General features: G+C 38.2%; 1 protein-coding gene and 1 long non-coding RNA gene across 2 annotated transcripts in view; both read left to right on the top strand.

Annotated features, from left to right (window-relative positions):
• WWOX (WW domain containing oxidoreductase) overlaps positions 1-16,399 on the top strand; it is a 930,714-nt gene that overhangs the window by 619,347 nt on the left and 294,968 nt on the right. The gene's annotated exons all lie outside the window — the stretch shown is intronic.
• The window catches only part of LOC118674138, a 100,881-nt gene continuing 94,909 nt past the window's right edge, over positions 10,428-16,399 (top strand). Inside the window, exons 1-2 of the long non-coding RNA XR_004973585.1 lie at positions 10,428-10,575; positions 12,742-12,888. This is a non-coding gene — a long non-coding RNA (uncharacterized LOC118674138). The remainder of the gene's footprint in view (positions 10,576-12,741; positions 12,889-16,399) is intronic.

Below are 16,399 nucleotides of genomic sequence, written 5' to 3'. Positions count from 1 at the left end.
GAAGCCTGACCTGGTGCAGAGAGGGGAAAGGGTGCAGAGTAGGGAAGCAGAAGAGTATCTAACAGCCCAAATTTAGCCTAATTAACAGATTTGCCTAGGGCCGACCCTGAAGCAGAAAGTGAAGCCTAGATCAGTCTGCTCTCCTCAGACCACCAGTTCTCAATCTCATAGAAGAGCCTCTCAAAATAGATGGGAGTTAGACAAAGAGACCCGTGCATTTCTTTCCTCTTCTGAGATTCAATGTTTCTTAATGACCTGATGCCCCCGTTTAGCAGTTTTTTAATCCTTGCAGACAAAATTAGTGCACTTCTGTTTCTGCTCATTGTGATCCTGTTTCCATTTAGTGGTGAAGTTGCTGAGAACCTTTTACTGAAATAACTCACAAAGGCACAGATGCCCTGAGGACAAATGGCCACCACATTGCAATGGGCTTGGTCACCAAAGGGAGGTCAGCACTTCCACACAGCAGCCCAGAGTCCACCTGGCATCCATGGAGGACATAATAGCTCTGCCAGCTAAGCCACCCTTCACTCAGCGGTCTGTGCAGCCAGTGGGAGCAACTGCCCATGACCCGAGTGCCACTGAGTCACCTATTCTTAAAAACTATGATATCAGATGAAGTTTTTAAAAACTACAGCCAAATGTTAATAAAGGTCTTCTTTGGCCAACTTTATGACAAAATCCCTAAGCGTGTTTTTCTCCCCAGACTAGATTTTTAATCTTGATACAGTGATTAAAGGGAGAAGTTTGCATTTTTTCCTACCAGAAGCAAGGGACCCAAAGAAAATAGAGTGGGAACTTGACTTTTATTCTACAGAAGTTTTCACTACCAGTTTCCATGTGTGTGTATAACACCAAACAGGAAATTACCAAAAAAAGAATACTACTAACAAGGAGGAGATAAAATAATAATACATAGCCAAAGTGTCATCATTTAGATCAGCGGTCGCCAACCGGTGGTCCACGGACCACTGGTAGTCCGTGAGGTCCGAAAGGTTGGCGATCGCTGATTTAGACAACCACTATCAATTTTTGGTTAGTTTCATTCAAATTGTACCACCACCCCATTAATGGATTCATTTTTTCTTTCACCTCACTATTTATCCTACTTGATGCTATATCCCGAGTTTTTCACTTAACATTATAACCTAAGTATTTTCCCCTATTATAACATAGTCTATTAATGTCAAACATCAGCTACATAAAAAGCTATCAAGTGATGGTTTTGATAGTTTATACACTATTGGGGATGCACATGGTTTATAGTTCCTTACTATTGTTACATTGAAACTCTGGAATATAAAACACTTTATTTCCCTCTCCTCCATTACTAGGACTCCTGATAGTCCCACCGTGACCTCATATAGACCAAAGGCCTTCACCATCTACACTCATTGTGGAAGCCTTAGATTATGATAAGTGTCCCCCAGGATCTATCTGTATCTCTCCTATCAGCTGGTGCCTAGTAACCTGAAGGGTATGGACTCAGGGCTCAATTTGACAAAGAATCCAGTCTTGTTGGGACAAATAGATATTAATATCTGAGGTCTTTGGGCCCCAGCCATCTTCCAATGCTGATCAGTTGTTAGTGCCTACTTTGGTAAGATGTTGAGTAGGATTCTGAAGCCATATTGGCTCAACACAGATTTTTGCGACCAATTATTAACATCAGTCATGAATGAGAATTCAGAGGATGGCAGTCACATATATGCCACGCCTCTCTCTGTGTCCTGGTTTTTGTCTGTGTAATGTTTTCGTTATAGTTCCTAGAGGCAATTTTTTAAAAATGTATAAAATGTCAGTTATCTTTTGAAAGAAGAGGACAGGTGTAGACAGTGAAAGCTGGGTGGCTGATTTTCTAGAAACTTGCCAGTATTTACTTTGGGGAGTTCATTAACACTATGAACCTCGCCCCCAAGCTCACTAGCACAGGAATTAGATCTGCCCACCAAGAGCGGAACTTTCTCACACGTGCAGACTTGCAATAAACAAACTCATAGAGACTGATAGATAAACCGAGTGCCAAAACAATCATTTTTAAAGAGGACTGTAACTATCTCACAGTTTGAAATGTTCTTGTTAATTTGGCCAGAAGGAATGGTGTTTCCTTACAGGGACTGAACCAAGTAAAATTATAAGTTATTTGATGGGCAAGTTACTGAAGCAAAGGTCAGTTGGCTGGATGACACAAATGCTTGTTTGCCTCAGAAGATAACAAGCCTGTTACTTTCACAATAATGACATGCACATTTGTACTTGTTTATTGCCCATCTCCCTTAGTAGGATGTGTGGGACTTTGTTTATTACTTTGTTCACTGACCTTGGACGCATGTATGTACTCAATACCTATCCATTGAACCAATGAGTCTCAAAATGTCAGGTGACCCCAAATATAAAGTGATTTTTTATTTTACCAATGAGATGCCCCCCAATTTTTTGCCCAGCTGATAAACTTTAGGGGATATAGATGAAATGTTCAAAAGTTTTCTTGTAAGATTTATTAATGTATTTTTATAAATAATGTTTAATTTAAAAATATCAGAGGTCCCTGTGGCGAGAAACTCAAATTTCCAGCCAACAGCCAGAATCAGCTTTCCAGTCATGTGGAATCAGCTTTCCAGTCATGTGAGGGTGTCATAGTGAAAGCAGATCACCCGGTCCCAGCCTTCAGATGACCACAGCTGAAACTAAACCCAGCCAAACTGATAGAGGAGGCAGTTAGATGGGCATGAGCAGAGCAGGAACGATAGACCAGGTAATGAGTGTCACCACGGCGGAAAATCCCAGGTGCCTACCAATGGGCAAAAATAGAGAAATCAAATATTATAGGCGAGGACCTCACCCCAAGGTGACCTTTCTTCCCCCAGCATGTCCTTAGGCATGTAGTGTAGACCCCCTTAGAGGAGGAACAAAAGGGCCAGAAATTAGCCTTATAAGACTCCCATAAAGCCCTTGCAGGACCAAGCCCTCAGCACGATGAGGTTCTGACCCACATCAAATAATCTTAGGAACAAAGCTTCAGGTCTGATGACCACAGAGACAGTTTCAGTCAAACTAGAGATAATATCTAGGCCTCATTGTGTTTCAGCTCCAGGCCCAGAAAAGCACCAAAACCAGTGAAGTAATGCCATGGCTGAACAGATGCAATGACTAATGACCCCCTACCCTAGCCCGACCAATCAGTAGAAACCATGACCCCAAAAGGACACAACTGGAAAGCTGATGAATATTCTATTGAGATCCTCCCCTGAGACCTCCCCTAAAATTCCCACCGTTAGAAAGCAGACAAAAACATTTAAGGCAAGGAATCCAGTGTGCACGCACTATCTCTCTCTAGAGCAGTGGTACTCAACCTTGGCTGCACATTAGAATCACCTGGGAATCTTTTTAAAATCCTGATTTCTGGGCCTCATCCTCCGGAAATTCTGTTTCTTTGTTATGGGGTGGGGCCACAACATTAGTAACAAAGAAACAGAATTTCCGGAGGATGAGGCCCAGAAATCAGGATTTTAAAAAGATTCCCAGGTGATTCTAATGTGCAACCAAGGTTGAGAACCACTACTCTAGAGCAGTGGTCAGCAAACTGCGGCTCACGAGCCACATGCGGCTCTTTGGCCCTTTGAGTGTGGCTCTTCCACAAAATACCAACTTCTGCGCATGGGCCACGAAGTTTCAATCGCACTGTACGTGCACGCCCGAACGTGGTATTTTGTGGAAGAGCCACACTCAAGGGGCCAAAGAGCCGCATGTGGCTCGCGAGCCGCAGTTTGCTGACCACTGCTCTGGAGCAAGCCTGCCCTTCTCTCTCAGGTGCGTATTTTTATTTTCTTTCTCCTAAGCTCCAAGGGCCCTTCTTTTGCTTCTGTAACATTTCCTGAGTCCATGCAGCACAGCTGGCCCACTTCTTCTGCCTCTGGCTTCATTTCTTAAATTAACTTTCTCTTGCATTGGAGTGCTTGGCTCTGAATTCTTTCTTAGCCAAACTCAAGAACTGAGGTCTAACTCCACTAGTAACAAAACCGTGCAGCTAAACAGCCCCTAAATTTCTGACCCACAAATATTGTGTGAGACAATAAATACTTGTTGTCTGAAACTGCTAAATTTGGGGGTATATTGTTACTCATAAATATTAATATAGGGCCTATTTGCACTGCCTACAGGATAAATAATCTAAGAGCTTATCAACAATTAGGAGTCCCTAAATGTTTTTACCTGTTTCATGAGTTTAAAAATTACACACTTGTGGGTAGAAACTTTCATGAGTTAATAAATGTGTTTTCCACCCTGCATCTAATCACTTTCTCAAAAAGTTATTGGTGGCAGGCTTCTTCCTCCTCATGATTAAAAGACGTCTTGGAGATGAGTCAGAAGGTGCAATTTATATCTCAGCTCTGCCAAGTATGGACTTGCCTGAGGCCACACAGATAATTAGTGATTTCTATCTCAGTTTGCCCATCTGTAAAATGAGACTAATTCATATAGTTACTGTTGGGATTTAAGAAATGTAAGGTGTTTAATCCAGGGTTACACATAAGCCATGGAAAACACAGAGTAAATACTAGGTGCTATTTCCATTGTTATTTTCATTATTCTAATTATCGGTATTTATTTAATTAATCATAAGCAAAATCCAGAAATCTACTTTCAGCAAACTTTCCATAACCCAATTTGCTAACACCCCCTTCCTGGTCTCTGTTCTTTATGAATCCTTTAAACTATGAGGTGGATACTTTGTATGTTCTTCTCATCAAGGATTTTATCTAAAAACCTGCAATATCTCACCCTTCCCAGGGTGGATAAGAGGAGAGGAAAAATGCTTCTGAAGTAATTTAGCATGCAGTCTGACAGTGTGGAGGGGGTGTAGCTGGCTTCCTGTTTTGAAGCCCAGCTTGTAAGCACATACCCATATCCCAGAGAGGTTTTCACTGATCCAGGAGATGCTGCAAGCAGTCCTTGGTGTAATATAGCAAACCCCTCAGCAGTAAGTCTCCATGTAAAATGGACACTGATTTTCTTTATCATATGAAGATTCGGGCACTGATGCAATTTCAAATGCTTTCATTATTATGGATGCCAACATATGCCCTTTTATTTCTGAAGGAATTTTCAGAATATTCTATTTAAAAATGAACAGAGGAAATGAAAAATAAAATTGTTCTGAAACCACCACCTAAAGATAGTCACTGTTACCATTTTGCTATATTCCCTTCTAGATTTTTCTCAGCACATAGTGACTTTGCTGGACACTTATTTTTATTTTATATCCTGATACTTTTTCTCAGTTAAAATTACAAATGTTGTTATTCTTTCTACTCTATTTTGCAAATTGCTTATGATGAGCTTGTATTACATCAGAATAAAAAGTAATTTTATTTTAGGGAAAATGGAAAGACGTTACAATATTGGTAACTTTATTATTTGCATGCAGTTGATCAAAACACATCTCTTTGTTTAGCAAAATGAAACCCTTAAGTCTTTTAGCACGGAAAGTTTTAAATGATCATGAAATGGGTTCTAATTTGGCAATGAATTTGGGAGATTAAGAAAACCCTCATTTAGATAACATTGGTAGCTTCCTAAAATATTTATATATAGTTAATATTTTACTTCCTGTCTGTGCATCTCTAAAACTTTAACATCTCATTAAAAAGCAGTAAAAATTGCTACATTGGGTTAAGATTAACCCCTAATGAAATTGTATTGGCTAATATTTGAACAGCTTTGTTATAATGAAACTTTAAATGTGGGTTGTAGATTTTATTTTCTTAGTGAACTACTGGCTTCTCAGATTTGGACTCCATTATTTCATTTAAAGAATCAGAACAATGTGTCTCCAATAAATCAAGACTGTGATTGACAATCTACCTAGAAAGATTAGGCAATTGGGGGATGATGGCTCCCCCCACACCCCAATTATTGCCTTTGTTCTTACAAGTGTGTTTAAATCTATTTCTGTTAATTTACAATTTGAAAGGTGGGTGAGGAGCAGAGTTTGAAAAATAGATTACTGTCTTCATTAATACAGGTTTGACCTACAAAGTCTTCACGTACTTAATGATTAAAAACCAAAGTACTAAATAATAAATTATAAGAATTTATAGGAGTCATCATCTTGAAATTAGCTTACTGAATGTTCTTATTATAATAAATCTGAGTGGGTGTCTAATTTAGTGTTAGCTGACTAAAATTATATGTTGCGGGCAGGGAAAAAAAACACTTTTGTTTGAAGACAAATGCAGTGAGTTTAATCACAGGTGATCTGAAAGGCACCTATCTTTCGCTATGCTCACTTCGCAGAAACTTTGGTGAAACTGGTTGAATGAAGATCGATTCCAATTAGTAAATCTGGCAGACAATAAAATTTCCCCGGGCCTCCGTGATGTTTGTGTTAACACTTCCTGTGCAGGGAGAGCTGATGCCCATCAGGTCTAGAGACTGAGCTAACAGAACAGGGAAGATAGCCTCTGCTCCCCAATTTCCAGTCTGTGGAGACATTATCATTTTCCAGGTAGAAGGATGTTTTTGTTTGTTGTGGAATGTGGACAAAAGATGGACATTACACGCCTCCCCCTCTTCTGTGTCTCCTTCCCTCACCCTGTGTATAGCAGAAAGGATATGGCTATCCATCTGACGATTACTGGGCCAGTCAGGTCCTATGCTAAGATCGGGTGATATAGGAATATTTAGGACTCACTCCTTACTCAGGTAGCTTGTCTTTCATGGAAGACAGACTAGGGTACAAATAAATTAATGGAAAATAGGTGCATATACAAGATACCTAAGAGGGAGTGTGACTAACTTTATCTCCAGTGGGGCAAGAGTAAGTTTCTTCCAGAGGAGAGAAGACAAATAGGAGTTTGTTAAGGGCATAGAGTATCCAGGGAAGATGTTCTGGCAGAGGGATCAGCAACTGAAAGGTGTGGGGGATGAAACAGACAGTCTGGGCCACTAGAAATTCTACACTATTGCTGGGGCACAACGGACCAGACCAGAGTGATCAAGGATGTTATGACTTAGGCAGTGACCATGTGATGAAGGGCCTTGCAACATGCCGGGACTTAGTTTTTAGGAGACAGAGAGGCACTAAAGGCTTTAAAAGCACGATTACAGTGACTTTATAATGAAGTAGAAATGTAATAATTCTCTTCCAGGTATCAAGAGAAGCTGGCATATAATTCAGTGATTTTTTTTTCAAATTTAATATCTCATGAGATAGGATAGGAGAAAAAATATACACATGTATTCATGTATACACACATTTAAATAAGCAAATATGGAAAGAGTTTTTGCAAAATAAAAGAAAAATATGAACCTCTCAACAGGAAAAAATGGACAAAGTCAATGAATGGGAAATTCATTGAAAAAAATTGATAAACATGAAAAAAACCTCAATCTTATTTTTAACTCATGGACTTGGAAATTAAACAATGAGATATTATTTTATACTGTGACATTGACAAAAATTAGGAAGACAAATGATTTCCCTGTTGGTAAGTGTGTAGAGTATAAGAGGGTATAAAAAAGAAAAGTTGTCCCAAATCTGGTCTGGAATAGAATCTTTTGCATGATGTAATTCACAGCCTCATTCCTGATAAATTGCTTAAGCAATTTTCTGATAAACTTTAATGGGATTAAGACTTGTTCTGAAAAATCAGTCACCCATCTAGCCAGCTGACTGTCAGTCAAGAGTCTAGGGACCTTAAACCAAATGTTCTTTTTTCTTTGTATCTAGCCTAACATTGACTATCTTATCACTCCATTTCCCTATAAAATGTCTCCACCAAGAATGAATCTCTGAATTGATCTGCTAGAGGCCTTTCCCTTGTAGCAAAACTACAATAAAACTTTGACTCATGCTCATAACTAGACTTTCTGAAAAGTTTCTCTTAGCCGGGGACAAGGACATACACTATTAAAAGGAGTATAAATTATTTTTGGTCATGTTGGAGAGCAAGTTGACAGTTTTAATACAAGTTAACCATACATTTTGATTAGCAATTTTACTCTGAACCAGAAAAAAAATAGAAATACCCGAATAAATGTCCAAGCTCTCCCAATTAGAAGAATCAATATATTTTTAGCACTGTACACACACACACACACACACACACACACACACACACACACGGTGTCCCCAAAAAATGCATACACACTTTGAATAATTATTAATTTCACTGAGTTAAGTCTGAAAAGAAAGAAACATCAATTGAGCTGTTAAGTGTGTGTGCATTTTTTGGGATACCCTGTATATGTCATTATATAATGTCACATATTATATATACAAACATGCATTTATTTACTTATTTATTTGTATATTTATTTAACCTGTGAATTCTGAATTCCTGTTAATAGGGTATGTTTAATCCACCTGTGTTGTCCACAGCTTTAAATTTGCATAGCAAAAAGAGAAATATTTTAAAGAGATAGGTCTAAATATACATATTTTAGAATATATGTGTGTTTTTATAACCACACACATATATAATGGCTGCCATGCTATAATATTTGGATAAAGGAAAATGCAGAGCAATGTGTATTTTATGAAATTTTTTTATAAAGATAGTTACTCATGTATCTGACTGTTTTGTGTATATTTGCATAGTTTGTAATGTGACCTGAGATTGTAATGAAACATTAACTATTAACAGTGGTAACTCCTTAACAGGAAGCATGGGAGATGAGAAGGTGGAGGAGAGAACTTTGTTTTTTTCTTTATGTAATTCCACCATGTTTGAATTTTTTCCCCAATTTTTGAAATTAGAAAACAGGGCAAAAGATTTAAGTTGCACAAATATAACTGATGAAATGGCTCCTGGAAGACCATACCCTATAATATTCTCCTGCCAGACCAGGCCAGCCTTGCAGAGAAGCGGGATGAACTGACTTGGAATCCGTTCAACTGATTTTGGTGTTTGTTTCCCAAACAGAGAGCTTGGACTGAGATTAGGAGAAAGGGATGTGGGAAAGGCAGGAATAAATTTGATTTTTCACCCCCTGCTGATTTCCACCCCTGCCTTCTTCTCTTCCCCTCACCCCCCAGCAATTTCTAATTAGTTAGAAGAGCCATGCCTTCCAGAAAAGAGCAGGCATCCCTTGGGGATTCACCAGGAAGGAGTGGGTCTTGTGGTGAAAAGGAACGCTTTTTTTTAGTATTAAAGTTAATTAGAAATGGAATGTGTTAAAGCTCAATTTTTATCATTAGCACCCATTCCAGAGGGCCAGTTACTATTGGTAAAACTTCAAATTCTTTCTGTCACTATAGATTTGGTTTTAGGATTCAACATTTATTTGTGCCAGTCCCTAAAACTCATGATTCTCTGTGAGTCTGTTGGGTTTGGAGAAGAGATAGTAATATCACATTCAAAAATGTGTCCATGGCTTTCTGTGTCAGAGACTATAGAAACTGGCAAAGCAAATAGAACTTGATAGTTATTGATAGTTCTTTTCACAAGATACACATTGATAGTTATTTTCAAAGGAAAAAACTCAGTATAGGAACAAGTTCATGTGATGTAATATTGGAAACTTCCTTCTTGCTTTTTAAAAGACAGTATTTGCATATCCTGTTTTCATTGCATTATAAACAGGTGGTCTCCCAGTAAATGCAGTTTCCTCTTGCTTAAATGAGAAATCATGAATTTAATGCATTTGGTGACATATTTTGACAGTGTATGGGACATGGCTAATGGCTTAGATGTATAGCATTGTCATGTAAGCTTTTTAGTAAACTTTTAAGTAAACTTTTTAGTTAATTCTCAAAAGAGAAATGATAATGAATTCCCTGCCACATATTGGTGTTATTAACAAATAGATAACCTTTTGGCTGGAATTGTAGTCTCTGATATAGTTCTTTTCCTTACCCTATCCTCATATCTTAAAATGTAAAATTCATTAGTATAGAGATTTTGTCAGGTGTTTATTTCTACTATGCTATTATTTAACTGTGCTATTTATATTGTGTGTCAATTCCACTACAGTTGGTACTCAGTAAATATTTGTGAATGGATGGATGGATGAATGAATGGCATTCGACTTTTGTGAAAGTAATTAAATAATCCTCACACTTTGCACCCTTTACATGTACAATCTCTTTACTGGGCATCTCTGATCTATTTTGATGGTTATCATAAGATCTAGTATATGGTGAGCAGTCAATGGAATTCATAATGAATTGGCTGGACTTTGATTCATTTATTTACTGTACTAAGTTATCCATCATTCAAAAAAGATACAAACAAACAAAAAGAAAATACAACACCTATCATGTGCCAGGTACTGTTCTTCAAGAGGTAAAGGTACAACAAAAAGCCAAGTCCTTACCCTTTTGGAGCTTACATTTACATTACCACGGGGGGAGATGGGCAATACACAAAACAGAACTTTTAATATAATTTCAGGTAACAAGACATGTTAAAAAGAAATGTTCTCCCTGTCAGTGCTGCCAAATAAGTATTCCTTTGTTCTCTGCCACACTGTCAAATATGTAGGCATTCAGGAGAAATGTCTGGAAACCAGCTAACATGAGGCAGTTACGGTGGCCCATCAGAGAGCGTTAAGAGAAGATTTTCCTCCCAGGTGATATCAATTATCTATCTATATCTATTAATTAATTAATTAATTTATGTTGTGTTAACAATTATGTTTGGCTCCATCTTGTTTATTTACTTGTTTATTTTTAAAAAATATATATTTTATTGATTTTTTACAGAGAGGAAGGGAGAGGGATAGAGAGTTAGAAACATCGATGAGAGAGAAACATTGATCAACTGCCTCCTGTACACCCCCTACTGGGGATATGCCCGCAACCAAGGTACATGCCCTTGACCGGAATCGATCCTGGGACCCTTCAGTCCGCAGGCTGACACTCCATCCAATGAACCAAACCGGTTAGGGCTACTTGTTTATTTTTAATGCAAGATATTTACAGAAGGTTACAGAGAGTATAATTCATTCCCATCATTGCATCATTCAGTTTTAACAACTATCACAAGTGGCCAGTATTGTTTTATCTCCATCCCCAATCATGTCCCCCATGTCCGATATTTTACAGAAGCAAATTGAAGACATTATACTTTTTATTCCATAGATATTTTATTATGAGTCAATATAAGGGCTCTCAAAAAAACAGCTACAATATCATTATCATACCTAAAAAATAGCACAAATTGTTTAATATCATTAAGTAGCCAGTGAAGGATCATAATTCCAATTGTCCCCTAAATATAAGTAGCACTATTTTTTATAGTTGTTTGTTTGAATCACTGGGTTGTTGTTTTTTAATTACTCATCTGTTTTTGTTTTTTTTTTCAAAAGTTGGTTGAATACTTGCCCTCTTTAAAAAAAACCTGGAAAATTAAATGCACTATGTTTTCACATTTCCATGTTTTCTAATCAAGTTTGTAACATCCAGTGCATAGCTAGAATTTGTTTCTGGTAGTAATGTTTTGAGAATGATTTAGTTGTTGCTGGTTTTGTATTAGTATATTAGTCAGGTTCTCCAGAGAAATAAAACCAATAGGATGTATCTATCCTATGTAATAAGAGCTAATATGCTAATTAGACTGGAGGGTGGAACAATTTTCCCGATGACCTTCCAGAACGACCAGTGGGAGGGGGGCCCACGAGGCAGGTGGGGCTCCAAGTGCCTACTCTTGAATGATTTTCATGCATCAGGCCTCTAGTATATATAATATACAGAGATTTGTTATAAAGAATTGGCTCACATGATTGTGGAGGCCAAGAAGTCCAGATCCAGCTGGTCATACAGTTCTAGTCCAAGTCCAAAGGCCTGAGAAGCAGGTGAGCCAATGTTGTACGTTCCAGGTCATGTCTGAGTCCAAGGGCAGAAGACCAGTGTCCAGCTCAAAGACAATGAGGCAGAGAGTATATTCCTCCTTCAACAGATTAGATGAGCTCCACCTACATTGTGCAGGGCAGTCTGCTTTACTCAGTCTATCAATTAAGATATTAATATTTTTAAAAAATATATCTTTATTGTTGAAAGTATTACATGTCTCATCCCCCCCGCCCCCCCCACACACACATTTACCCTCCTCCACCCCCACCAGGCCATTACTGCACTAATGTCTGTGTCCAATGGCTTATGCAGATATACTTGTAAGTTATTTGGTTAATCTCTTCCCCCTTCCCTCAGAGATTTGTCAGTCTGTTGCATGCTTCCATATTAATCTTAACCAGAAACACCTTTGCAGACACACCCAGAAATAATGTGAACCAAATATCTGAGCACCCCATGGCCCATTCAACGTGACACATAAAATTAACCATCACAGTGGTGATGTCAAATAAGATTTATCTTGAAAATAATGGCTATGGCATGTAATAATATTACATTTAAAATAGTTTTTCTTGAAATATTAATGCTTATTGCATGTAACAATATTATATTTAAAATGGTTTTTCTTGAAATATTAATTTTTATTGCATGTAACATTTAAAATTATTTATCTTAAATATATATATATATATATATATATATATCACGTGAAAAAAAGTAAAATTAAATTTAAAAAAAGAAAATAATGGACATATACTCCAAGTACATATTCCCCATGGCAGCTTTCTTCATCAAAGAGGCATCTTCAGAATCTCTAAGCCAAGTGTTCTTAACTATGGACCTTGAAGAAGGGCCTCTGGGGTGCCTTAGAATCCTCTGAAATAATAAGCAACATTATACCCTATTTTCACTTTTCTGAGAAGAAGGTCCTTATCTTTCATCAGATTCTCTAAGGACCCATTGGCCTCTGCTGATTTAGTGTCACTGCTTGAAGCCATCATTACTCCTAGTGACCTTTCATCTTTGTGGCTGCTTTTTGTGAGGAGGGCCTAAACATGACTCTCTTGATTGTAAGCTTTATTCAGGCAGAGGTAAGTCTGTTCATTCATTCAGTATCCCTGGAGCCCAACACAGTGCATGCACACAGCACATACTCAATAAATATCTATTGAACCAACGAATTGACCAAGAAATGAGTAAATAAACAAATAGTCATTGTATTAGTTTTCTATTACCCTATCAACAAATTCTCAGATTTAGCAGTTCTGGTGCATTGAATGGAGGCATAAGATATATCGTATCAAACACTATGTGACTTGTTGTATCTTGTTTCTTTAACTCTGCGTAATGTTTTCAAGCTTCATCCACAGTTGAAGCTTGTGTCAGTACCTTCTTCCTTGTAATCCTGAATAGTAACCCATTGTATGGATACACAACTTGTTTATCCATTTATCAGTTGATGGACATTTATGCTATTTCTACTTTTGGACTAATATGAATAGAGCTGCTCTGAACATCTGTGTGCAAGTTTTCACTTGAACAATGATTTTCAATCATTTTGGGTAGATATCTAGAGTAGAATTGTTGGGCCATATGGTAATTCCATAGTTAACTTATCAAGAAGCCCTCTTATTAATTTTTAATGTAGGATATTTGAAGACTATACAAAATGGAGCCTTTTAACTTGATGGAATTTTTTTTAAGATAGGAATTTGCACACTTCTCAGGACCTCAAGATAAAAATAGCAGAAAGAATGCTAACTTGATCTTGACTTGGAAGGAACAGACTCAGTAACATGGCCCCATGTCTTTGCCACAATACCTGTGCCTGGACCTCTCCGTCCAGGTGGCAGTGTGAGGTCACTTTCAGGTCATCCATGTAGACCTTTGGACATCACAGTGTCTGAATAAGCATCATGACCTAGAGGATATGGTTTTTTTATTTCATTCTTTATTAACTTTATTGGGATGACATGTGTAATAATACAAACATAATATGCTAATTACTCTGGACAGCCGAATGACCTTCCGGACGTCATTCCAGATGTCCTTCCTGATTAAGCCATCATGGCGGGGGCTGAGACAGGGGTGGCTAGGGGTAATCAGCAGGCAGGCGAACAGTTAGGGGCAATCAGACAGGCAGGTGAGCAGTTAAGGGCTATCAAGCAAGCAGGCAGGTGAGTGGTTAGGGGCGATCAGGCAGGCAGGCAGAAGTGGTTAGGGGCGATGAGGCAGGCAGGCGAGAGGTTATGGGTGATCAGGCAGGCAGGCGAGCACTTAGGAGCCAGTGATCTCGGATTGCAAGAGTGTTCAGGCCAGGCTGAGGGACCCCTCCCCCCACTCTGTGCATGAATTTCATGCACTGGGCCTCTAGTTAGTTAATATTTTCTAGGTTTAAGGTATACAGTTGTATAATATATATCATCTGTATATTGTATGTGTTCACCACTCTTAGTCGGAAAACTATAACACACTGAAGAAAGAAATTGAAGAAGATACAAATAAGAGGAAGTGTATACTGTGTTCATTGATAAAAAGAATTAACATCATTAAAATGTTTATAATACCCAAAGCATCTACAGACTCAGTGCAATTCCTATTAAGATACCAATGGCATATTTCACAGAACTAGAACAAATATTCCAAAAATTTATATGGAACTACAAAAGTCCCCGAATACCTATAGCAATCTTGAGAAAGAAGAAGAAAGTTGAAGGAATTACACTACCTGATATCAAACTATACTACAAGACCATAGTAATCAAAAGAGCATGGTACTAGCATAAAAACAGAGATACAGATCAATGGAACAGAATAGAGAGCCCAGAAATAAACCCACGCCTTTGTGGTCACTTAATATTTGACAAAGGAAGAAAAAACATCTAGGCTGAATGAAAGCATACAATGGGATAAAGATAGTCTATTCAATAAATGGTGTTGGGAAAAGTAGACAGATATGTGCAAAAAATGAAACTAGACCACCTTCATACACCATACACAAGAATAAACTCAAAATTGATGAAAGACTTCAATGTTAGACTCGAAATCATAAAACTCCTAAAAGGAAACATAAAACTTACAAAACTCAACACCAAACATTCAAATAATCTAATTAAAAAATGGGCAAAGGATCTGAATAAACACTTCTCCAAAGAGGACATAGTGATCGTCAATAGACATATTGAAAAGATGCTCAGTGTCAGTAGTAGTTAGAGAAATGCAAACTAAAACCACAATGAGATACCACTTCACACTGCTGTCCTCAATAAGTCAACAAACAACAAGTGTTAGCGAGGATGTGGAGAAAAGGCAACCTTCGCACTGTTGGTGAGATGTGGTTTTTTAAAACTAGTCTGGGCAGCCTACAAAACAGATTTGTGCTGTGGTTACTGAGGTTCTGCAATCACAGCCCTGAGATTTCCTGAGTAGGACAAGCTTATTAGCACAGGGTCCTACACATAGTAGGTGATCATTGAAATCACTGAATCTTGGCTGAATAAAAACAGATCTATGTTAGTGTTTCTACAAAACTCCATTTTGTAAAACTAATGTTTAATCTGTTAAAATAAACACCATGCATTTTAAAGTGACAGGGATTGTGTGTACGTGAAGATGAGGGTATGTTTGAGAGTTGGGTTTAGGATGCGATCAGTTTTTTTTTCCTTGACTTTGACTCAAATCCTGTTCCTTCGTCAGCTTGTCTGAGGACTTTGACAGTTTATAGATGCTCTCTGAACCTCAATTTCCTTTGCTACAAAATGACAATACGAAGTTATGCTTCCTAAGATTGCTATGAGGATGAATTGAGGCAAGATGTATAAAGTGCAAAGAGTTGTGCCTGGCCTATAATAGGTGTTCAACAAATCATATCTATTTTTATAAACAATAATGCTCTTCTTTTAAGCTGATGGTGATAGCATTCCATGCAGAAAAGAAAACATAATTATACTGTTCACAGTGTTCATGAGTCAAAGAGAATGAGGTTGCTCCAAGGTGCACATTCTAGCTAGAAATGTTAGGTTGCTCAAAGCAATGAAGAAAATGGTCTCTCTGTCTTTCATTACATAGATTTTCCATCCAGCTCCTGGTTTAACATTTGCTTAATTCCTGTATTATGTAAACACCCAAGAATCCTTTTGCCAGTCTCCATAGCAGTGACATAAATCAGAGCTTGCAATTTCACGAGTGCCTTGCTATACCTCCAAGCGTCTGCTGGAGGGAACCATGGTTAGATTTCTAAGTGGTTATTCAGCCCCCATCCCTTTGAGGGCCTGAGACATGATTAACCTGCAATGGCTGTGTCTCCCTCATTAAAGGAAAGCTCTAGCAAGGGGAAAAACACTGAAACCCATCAAGACGTTCTGTGCTATTTTTTTCTTGCACGTCAGCTGTGTGGGTGCCTCTTGTTCCTCTGTCCTTCAGGTTAGTAAAATCAAGACCAGTTGCTGAAGCTATGCACTATCAATAAAAGTTAATGTACCGCAGGAAACTCGAAGGGGAACAAAACCACTTAGGTGTTCAGGGCCACCAAGCTACCCGCACATCTCCTGTGAGCTGGCCGGCTCCTGGCAGTGGTTTTGTTGCCCTGACTTGAAACGAAAC

The sequence above is a fragment of the Myotis myotis genome, unplaced genomic scaffold, assembly GCF_014108235.1.
Source record: "Myotis myotis isolate mMyoMyo1 unplaced genomic scaffold, mMyoMyo1.p scaffold_m19_p_19, whole genome shotgun sequence".
NCBI classification, from domain to species: Eukaryota; Metazoa; Chordata; class Mammalia; order Chiroptera; family Vespertilionidae; genus Myotis; species Myotis myotis.
This window is presented reverse-complemented; position numbering and strand designations above follow the sequence as displayed.